This window comes from Microchirus variegatus (genome assembly GCF_963457635.1).
Source record: "Microchirus variegatus genome assembly, chromosome: 13".
Lineage (NCBI taxonomy): Eukaryota > Metazoa > Chordata > Actinopteri > Pleuronectiformes > Soleidae > Microchirus > Microchirus variegatus.
Window position 1 is genome coordinate 14,309,403 of NC_139814.1, and position 10,440 is coordinate 14,319,842.

The following is a 10,440-nucleotide window of genomic DNA, read 5'->3' on the forward strand; positions in this document are numbered from 1 at the left end:
GCTGAGGGGATACCATGCATGACGTCGTCAGAGTCATGAGCGCGACGTCCGGCACAAAACCGAACAATACCGAACTGTAGATCAGTTAAAAAGACTTAAAAAATCCTTGAAGAGGTGCGTTAATCTCCAACGTTTAGCTAAGGAAATGTCTAAAATCTCAATATTTAACAGAAGAGTCTGGTGTTTTTAGCGACAGCTCTGCTGAAAGACAAAGGCAATTGTTCAGTTCAGTGAGTGAGTCAGACACAGGAAGTACTGATGATTCAGTCAGGGTTGTGAGGTGGCTCAGTGGTTAAGGCTGGTACCCTGTGTGCAGAGACATCATGGACACAAGTTCAATTCCAACCATGGCAGGTTGTACTTAAATCACTTTGATTTCACTAGTTTGTGTCGCGAATAAAACAAAGTCATGGCAGTTTCATGCAGCGGTGCTGTGATGACTCCGCCCACATTGAGGAGGAAATATGTTGTAATGGAAAACCAAGCAAACCCCATAGAGTCGTGCCGTGCTGAGGCGAGTCAAGTCGTACCAGGACCATGTAGTGGGAAAGTGGCAAAATGAGCACTTTGATAGATCTAATGTTTACAGCTTGTTCTACAGTGTGATTATTGATCTTCACTGCTTGTACTCATCAGTTATTTACAATAATCTCTCAGTCACTTCAGTTAGTTGTGATTATGATTACATTTGCTGCCTAGTTCAGTGTTTCTCAGTTCTGGTGCATGTTTTAGAACATTTCCCCGCTCCAGCACACCTGATTCAAATGGTCAGCTCGTCATCGAGCTCTGCAGAAGATAATGAGCGTTTTATGTGAGTCAGGTGTGTTGGAGCAGGGAAACATCTAAAACCTGTCACACGAGAAAAACAGTCAAATACACTGGGAAAGGCTATCTTTTATCTCGTGGTTTTCTTAGTTCTCATGTGTCTTGCGGCAGCGACGTCTATCTGAAATATTCATTTCAGTCGTGTAATTAATCACATTACTCTATTCATTCCGGTGATGTATCATCGGGAGGGTGTGTGTCTGCGTGCGTGCGTGTGTGTGTATGTCGTATTTTTTTTAGTCTTTGTTCGTTGAATAATATGATTAAATTGTAAGCTTTTCATGGATCCCAGGAAGAATGGTGGATCCTAGCAAATTAAAATAATAATTTCATGGATCCTTAGTCATGTTTTTGTAACAGTGTTTGGTGTTTTTTGTAACTTCAGGCAAAAAACTATGGACTTAATTATGAACAAAGTGTTAAATCACTAATTGCTAATAAAGTGACCAGCCTTCTCCCCCTGTTCCAGAGGGAGAATGGTTCAGTCCAATCAGGGTTTAAGGCCTTTTAAGGCCAGGTCTCACACAGCTGCAACTTCTTTGCTGCTCCAGAGCGACCACACACACACGTCTCCAGGATGAACAGGTACATGTGCATCACTGTCACACTTATATAGCAACAATATTGTTTCATATTTGTGCTTGTATTCTGAAATCCAGTGTTTTAATGTAACAACAATGAAGTACAAATACTTAGTAGAATTGTTAGTAGAATTTTCACATATCTGTGTACTTTTACTCTGATACATTGCCCTGAACCATCTTCGTAACTACAAAATAAAAGTTGAGTTGAGTGACGTAATGCCTGTTTGTTGTCGCTAATTGTGTTAAAACACATTAGCTGCTTGTTGTTTACCGCGTCCGGCACCTAGGCTCTGATCACTGGGTTTCTGTTGTACACTCCGGACGCCGGGTTTCAGCGGAGCGGCCAACCAATAGTACATTTTATATCAGAAAAACACCTTTGATAATTAAAGGTGACATATTGTGCAAAATCTAATTTTTAATCATTTAAATCCTTATATCCTTAGTCTAAGTACAGGAGATAAAACACACGATGTTGACTTCCGCGCTCACTGGGACGTCACAATGCGCTAAATTCCTGGAATTGTTGTCTCGCGGAGCTCCACTTTGTCCATAAAACACACGAGAGTGCTGGCGAGGGCAACGGTATCAGAAAACCGCGAATCCATGAAAAGTTCTATTCTTGGCTCCACAGTGCAGCACAGAGTTCTACGCAAACTTCCAGCCTCAGAGGATTTATCTGTCCAGTGGATACATGTTATATATGACGGCAATGTGCCTGCTAGAGCCTGCAAATGATCACTTTTCCAAATGCTAACTGCTGTTAGCTCCCAGTAGCCTCTGTGGCTGATGTCATTTCCTGTCTTGTTTCCAGTTTTGTTTTACTGTTTTTTTTAAGGTGGACCTAAAGAGATACTACTAAACCAAGCATTCTAACCAGGGCTGTTTTGGCAGGGTGATTGAACTGATGTGGTGCTTCATCCTTATGGTATTTTGACCAAAGCATGTCACAGACATGTTCATTAGGACACCAGGGAAATTAATTAGTTAACTTGGAGAAATAGGGTATAATATGTCTCCTTTAAGTACAGTAAAGGTACTTTTAAGACTTTTACTCAAGTAATATTCTAAAAAGTGACTTTAACTTCTACCCAATGTCATTTTCTGGTAAGATACTTGTACTTTTACTCAAGTATCACTTTCAAGTCCTTTATACAAGACTGCTGAACTCTTACCTTACCTTTTTTTTTAGAATTCATGCATATATATTTTTTTAGCATAATCACAGTCATATTGTGAATTGTGTAGTGGTTAGCCCTCTTGCCTTTGCAGCAAGAAGACCCAGGTTTACGTCCCGGTTGGAACAAGGGTCTTTCTGCATGGAGTTTGCAGGTTCTCCCGACATGTGTGTGTGTGTGTGGTTTTTCTCCAGGTTCTCTGGTTTCGTCCCACAGTCCAAAGACATGCAATATATGGATAAGGCAAATTAGACACTCTACATTTACCGTGAGTTTGAGAGTATATGGTTGTTTGTGATGACCTGGTGACCTTAAGACCCTCATGTGGATGACAAAGCGGTAGAAAAATGTATGGATATTGTGAATTGTGATTGTTTCGGTCAGGATGACAGGAAGTTTTCATGTAAGTGTGCGTGTGTGCTGGTTCGACTCTGAACTTTCAAACCGACTTCCTTATATCAGACACATAACCGGATCATTTCAAGCTTAGTTAGGTGTAATTATAGCATTATTACATTATAACAGCGTCGTCCTCATCTCCTCTTTCCTCATTAACTGCATTTAAGCTTCAGACTTTTAAACACGAGATTATATTAAATCTCATAACAAAATCCGGCAGACATCCATTTTCATTGTGAATGCCCTCACATTAGTGGCTGCTGTGCAGCCTTGGTGAATTCAAGGCAAACCGATGGGTCAATTAAAGCAGAGTCTCTCCTCTCAATGCAAATAAATCTTAAAAGCGTGTTGCAGCTTTCTGTTCTTCAAAGCTAAATGGTTTCTCTCTGCCTTTGTTGTGAACAGTGTGTTTTCCACCGTGAAACAAAGGTGTCTGCGGCTGAAGGATGAAAAACCGCGACAGCTGATGAAGATGGTATAGAGTTCAGGCGTACATTTGTGTAGGCTGCCGCCTAATTGAGGAGACTTGTTTGATTTCTCTCCCTCTGTGTTTCTCCCTCTGAAGACCTGTCAAACTAGCGATCGGTCGGAAAAAAAAACAACACAAGCGCAGAGGCATTTGAGGAGCAGGAGAGCGAGTGGAGATGGAAAAGACGGTGTTTAGGAAGGAAAGGAGGGAGTTTACACCCACTGCTGAGAGAGGAAAGAAGGAGAGAGGAGAGGAGAGGAGAGGAGAGGAGAGGAGAGGAGAGGACAGGCAGAGGAGGGAAGAAAGTGTGGAGGAAGAAGCAGTGTGTTAGAGCCAGTGTTCATCAGCCTGTCAAACATCCGTTATAGACCACAAAACCCACACAGCCATTGCACTGCTGAGGTCTATCACTTGACAGGTGCACTTCCTTGACCTTCACACGCATTTCTCATACAATATGTGTGTGTGTGTGTGTGTGTGTGTGTGTGTGTGTGTGTGTGTGTGTGTGTGTGTGTGTGTGTGTGTGTGTGTGTGTGTGTGTGTGTGTGTGTGTGTGTGTGTGTGTGTGTGTGTGTGTGTGTGTGTGTGTGTGTGTGTGTGTGTGTGTGAGAGAGTGTGTGTAGGTGGCCGTTTTTTACGCACATTCAACGTGAGCCTTGTCCACAGAGCGTCAGCCCCAGTGCCGAGTGATTTCAATGCAGCGGAAGGTGATCCACAGTGAGTCACTCTTATTGATCAGAAAATAAAATTAGTCAGGTGGATTCTTCATAACTTATGATGCCTGTGTTCACCCGACTCTCCTGAGCTCCTAACTGTTTTAGCTCGGCGCTGAAACAATGCCAACACACACACACACACACACACACACACACACACACACACACACACACACACACACACACACACACACACACACACACACACACACACACACACACACACTCCTTCTCTCTCTCTCTCGGCCCACGTTTGGACCCACATTATTCCTCACTGTGCTCATAGCTTTGTAATTCTGACTGCTGCTGACGCACTGCATCTAAATTCATCATCCACTCTCCCCGGAGAGTTACATCAGGGCTTTTTTTTTTTTGTTTGTTTTGTTTTTAACCTCAGGTAACTCCATATGTACAGCAGCAAAAAAAAAAGAAGTGAACCCTGTGGAATAGCCTGCTTTTCTGCTTTAAAGGTCCAGTGTGTAACATTTGACAGCGCATTGACTAATGGCGCTTTTTCGAGCACTTTTCCATCAGCGATAGTAGCTGGTACTTTATTAGTACCTGCTCGGGTGAGGTTCAAAGCGAAGGCCACCGTAGTTCCCTGACGTGCAGTGCAAAGGCAGGGATGAGAGCGTAGACTCGGAAAAATAGACGTAGTCTTTCAGTTGTGAAATAAACTCCCGTCTTGAAGCCTCAAGATCCAGCACCATGACAGTTTTCTTTGTCAGACGGACAATACCTGCTGTCAATCACACTGGTGTCCACTGGTGTGTATGTGCTGTGAATCATTGTCTACACTCTTAGAAATAAGGGTTCCAAAAGAGTCCTTCTACAAGGGCTGTTGTTCTACCTGGAACCAACCCTTTCCCGAAGAAAGGGTTTTTCAAGTAAGAACCATTTTAAACCAGAGAACCCTTTAAAACCCCTTTCCTGAATAAAGAGGTTTAAAAGCGTTTATGGTAACACTAACCCTTTAAAAGGGTTAGTGTTACCATAAAGGGTTCTCCTATGAGGACAAGCCGAAGAACCTTATATGGTTCTACTTAGTACTTTTATTTCTAAGAGTGTATATTGTCAGTAAACATTCTCGCATATGGCTAGTTTCTGCTCTCAATAGCATGTGATGTCAATTTTGTAGTCGTAGTTTTGAAGTAGAAGTTCCCATTCAGAGGACACTACACTCTTAGAAATAAAAGGGCTAAGTAGAACCATATAAGGTTCTTCGGCTTGTCCTCATGGGAGAACCCTTTTTGGCTCTAGGTGGAACCTCTTTATAAAGGTTCCACCTGGAACCCTTTTGGAGGGTTCCTACCAAGAACCCTTTTAAAACCCTTTATTCAGGAAAGGGGTTTTCAAGGGTTCTCTGGGTCAAAATGGTTCTTACTGGAACCATTAGGGTTACCAAGAACCCTTGAAAAACAAATGGTTCCAGGTTGAACCTCAGCCCTTTTAGAAGAACACTTTTTGGAACCCTTATTTCTAAGAGTGTACCAAGTCAGAAATAGACTTATTTTCCCATAAACCAACTGCTGCGTCCCTTCTACTTCCTGTGCTTCACTTTTCAAACCAGAAGACTACGTCGTCCATCTGTGCACTCTAAAGTTTCACCACTATGTCTTCATTGAACACCTACAGGGAATAAGTGAGTAACAGCTAATAGATAGAGACACACTGTTATCATTTGTTGACATGAAAAGGGTAGCTAGCCCTCAAACGTTCGTCCTTTATAATCCTGGCTGGGGACCAATGATAGAATTCATAAGATGTAAATGACTGTCATTTTTAATTCTTATAGAGTAATAGATTTCCTGAGTTGAATGTTATTGATGCACACGAGGAAAAGCATAAATAATAAATCCAAAGATAATCAAATCTACAGAGTCAACACGACAGTGTATTTATCATAATAATTTATCATGCTGCATAAACACAATTAGAAGTGAGTGACTGGCTGGATTTGGACAAACAAGGCTTCTTTTAGCCGTATATGTCCAAGACGTCTTGTGAAAGACATCTTGTCAAGCACAGCATCTGAAGATGCTCAGTGAAGAGCAAGAATCCTAAAATATGTCCAAGAAATGTCTGAATTCAGTGTTTGTGGAAAAATGGGAAATGTTCTTATGCTCTGACACTGGCAGAATGGAATGGTTGTTTAAGTTTAATTCCTTTAAGTTGACTAATTTTGTGTCTAATGATAATGGAGTCTCATTTGGCATATTTGCTACGCATGAAACAGTATTTTAAAAACATCAATATACAGTATTAGTGGGAGTTTTAGCTGTAGTAGAAGTAATAGTGGTGGTGGTGGTACAGGCAGTAGTAGTAGTAACAGTGGTGTACTAGTAATAGTAGCATTGGTGGTGGGAAGAGTAGTACTAACAGTGGTGCAGTAGTAATAGTAATAGTATTGGTGGTGGAAAGAGTAGTACTAACAGTGGTGCAGTAGTGACAGTAGTAGTATTGGTGGTGCTGCAGTTGTAATGGTAGTAGTATTGGTGGTGGAAAGAGTAGTAGTAGTATTGTTGGTGGAAAGAGTAGTAATATTGGTGGTGCAGTAGTAATGGTAGTAGTATTGGTGGTGGAAAGAGTAGTACTAACAGTGGTGTAGTAGTAATAGTATTGGTGGTGGGGAGAGTAGTAGTAGTATTGGTGGTGGGGAGAGTAGTACTAACAGTGGTGCCGTAGTAATAGTATTAGTATTGGTGGTGCAGTTGTAATGGTAGTAGTATTGTTGGTGGAAAGAGTAGTACTAACAATGGTGCAGTAGTAATAATAGTAGTATTGGTGGTGAAAAGAGTAGTACTAACAGTGGTACAGTAGTAATAGTAGTAGTATTGGTGGTGAAAAGAGTAGTACTAACAGTGGTGCAGTAGTAATAGTATTAGTATTTGTGGTGAAGTAGTAATGGTAAGTAGGATTGTTGGTGGAAAGAGTAGTACTAACAGTGGTACAGTAGTAATAGTAGTAGTATTGGTGGTGAAAAGAGTAGTACTAACAGTGGTGCAGTAGTAATAGTATTAGTATTGGTGGTGAAGTAGTAATGGTAAGTAGTATTGTTGGTGGAAAGAGTAGTACTAACAGTGGTGCAGTAGTAGTCGTATTGGTGGTGGAAAGAGTAGTACTAACAGTGGTGCAGTAGTGACAGTAGTAGTATTGGTGGCGGAAAGAGTAGTACTAACAGTGGTGCAGTAGTAGTAGTATTGGTGGTGGGAAGAGCAGTACTAACAGTGGTGCAGTAGTAGTAGTAGTAGTAGTAGTATTGGTGGTGGAAAGAGTAGTACCAACAGTGGTGCAGTAGTTGTAGTATTGGTGGTGGAAAGAATAGTGCTAACAGTGCTGTAGTAGTATTGGTGGTAGAAAGAAAAGTAGTAAGAGTAGTAGTAGTAACGGTAGTTTTAGTAGTAGTATTGTGGTGGAAAGAGTAGTACTACCAGTGGTGCAGTGTTTGTGGTATTGGTAGTGCAGTAGTAATATTAAGGTATCCGGGTGTCTGGAACACACAGGTGTGGTCACACAGCTTATCAGGGAAGCCAGGGAGAACAAGGGGGACCTGGCTGTACTGTGCCTGGACCTCGCAAACACCTAGGGATCCATACCCCACAAGCTGGTCGAAGAAGCACTGAACCAGCATCACATCCCGAAGAAGTTCTGAGACCTCATCAAGGACTACTATGCCAACTTCCACCTGAATAGTCTCCTCCGGAACAACGACCTCCGACTGGCACAAGCTTGAAAAGGGGATCATCACCGGATGTACGACCTCAGTCATCCTCTTTGCACTCGCCATGAACATGTTGGTGAAGTCTGTGGAAATTCAGGGTTGGGGGCCCCTCACCAAGTCTGGAGTCCGACAGCCACCCATCCGAGCCTTCATGGACGACCTGATGGTGACAACGACATCTGTCCCAGACTGCAGGTGAATCCTGAATGGCAATGAGGAGATTATTTCCTAGTGCTGAACAAGGGAAGGTTACTGGTAAGTTCTGTTTCTCACTTGATACCACCAAAATGTCATCACTCACTGAGGAACCTGTGAAGAGCTTGGGTAAGGTGTTCAGCTGCAGCCTGAGAGACGCAGCCTCCATACAAGTGACCAACCAAGACCTGGCTAGACTTTGTGGACAAGTCTGGCCTCCCTGGTATTTACAAGGCCTGGATTTACCAGCATGGTATTCTCCCTCGGATCCTCTGGCCCCTCCTGGTCTATGAAGTCCACATTTCAGCGGTGGGAGGCTTTGAGAGGAGGATCAGCAGTTTTCTGTGCTGGTGGCTGGGACTGCCATAAAGCCTTAGCAGCATCACTTTGTAGGGGCAGAACAACAAGCTGAAGCTCCCCATCAGCAGCCTGAGCGAGGAGTTCATGGTGACGCGGTCCAGGGAGCTGCTACAGTATCACGAGTCCAGTGACCCAAAGGTCGCCCAAGCTGAGATCGAAGTCAGGACCGGGCGGAAGTGGAGAGCTGCCGAGGCTGTGGATGTTGCAGAGGTAAGGCTAAGGTAAAGGGTGTTGGTGGGCACAGTGGCAAAGGGAAGAGCTGGCCTAGGCAGCAGCAGAGCACCTCGCTACAACAAGGCGCAGGGGACAGAGAGGAGGTTGTTGATCCTTGAGGAGGTGCAAGCAGGTGTTGAGGAGAAGCAAGCCAGCCAGATGGTGGGAATGCGCCAGCAGGGAGCCTGGACGAGATGGGAGCAAGCTGGAGAGCACAAGGTCACATGGACCGAGCTGTGGAAAGCTGAATCCAATTGTATACAATTCTTGATCCAGGTGGTCTACGAAGTGTTGCCAAGTCCATCCAACTTCTTCATCTGGGGAAAGGTGGAGACACCAGATTGCCCCCTCTGCCAGAGGAGAGGAACCTTAGAGTACATCCTGAGCTGCTGCACAAAATCCCTGGGTGGAGGGTGGTTCTGCTGGAGACATGACCAGGTCCTGAAAGCCATAGCAGATTCCATCTGCAGTGGGATCAGCCACAGCAAAAGGCTTCGCCCAGTAAAGAACACCATCACTTTTATCAGAACTTGGGAGAGGTCTACAGGAGAGGCCTGGAACACCTCCTCTGGCTTGTTGGCAACGGCACACGTTGGGAGAGAGCAGTTGATCTGGGGAAGCAGCTGAAGTTCCCCGAAGCAATCGCCAAGACAACCTTAAGGTCAGACATTGTTCTTACCTTGGTAGCATCAAAGCAGGTGATTCTCTAGGAGCTCACTGAGCCTTGGGAGGACCGTATGGAGGAGGCCAACGAAAGAAAGAGGGCAATGTATGGTGAGCTAGTAGAGGAGTGTCTGAACAATGGGTGGCGGGCAAGATGCCAACCCATGGGCATTACAGGGGCCAGCCAGTGAAGGGCCAACAGTGGTGCAGTAGTAATAGTAGTAGTAGTATTGGTGGTGGAAAGAGTAGTACTAAAAGTGGTGCAGTACTAATAGTAGTAGTATTGGTGGTGGAAAGAGAAGTACTAACAGTGGTGCAGTAGTAGTAGTATTGGTGGTGGAAAGAGTAGTATTAACAGTGGTGCAGTAGTAGTAGTATTGGTGGTGGAAAAAGTAGTACTTACAGTGGTGCAGTACTAATAGTAGTAGTATTGGTTGTGGAAAGAGTAGTACGAACAGTGGTGCATTAGTAGTAGTATTGGTGGTGGAAAGAGTAGTACTAACAGTGGTGCAGTAGTAGTAGTATTGGTGGTGGAAAGAGTAGTATTAACAGTGGTGCAGTAGTAGTAGTATTGGTGGTGGAAAAAGTAGTACTTACAGTGGTGCAGTACTAATAGTAGTAGTATTGGTTGTGGAAAGAGTAGTACTAACAGTGGTGCATTAGTAGTAGTATTGGTGGTGGAAAGAGTAGTACTAACAGTGGTGCATTAGTAGTAGTATTGGTGGTGGAAAGAGTAGTACTAACAGTGGTGCAGTAGTAGTAGTATTGGTGGTGGGAAGAGTAGTACTAACAGTGGTGCAGTAGTAATAGCAGTAGTATCAGTGGTGGAAAGAGTAGTACTAACAGTGTTGCAGTAGTAGTATTGGTGGTGGAAAGAGTAGTACTAACAGTGGTGCAGTAGTAGTATTGGTGGTGGAAAGAGTTGTACTAACAGTGGTGCAGTAGTAATAGTAGTAGTAGTATTGGTGGTGGAAAGAGTAGTACTAAAAGTGGTGCAGTACTAATAGTAGTAGTATTGGTGGTGGAAAGAGTAGTACTAACAGTGGTGCAGTAGTAGTAGTATTGGTGGTGGAAAGAGTAGTACTAACAGTGGTGCAGTAGTAGTATTGGTGGTGGA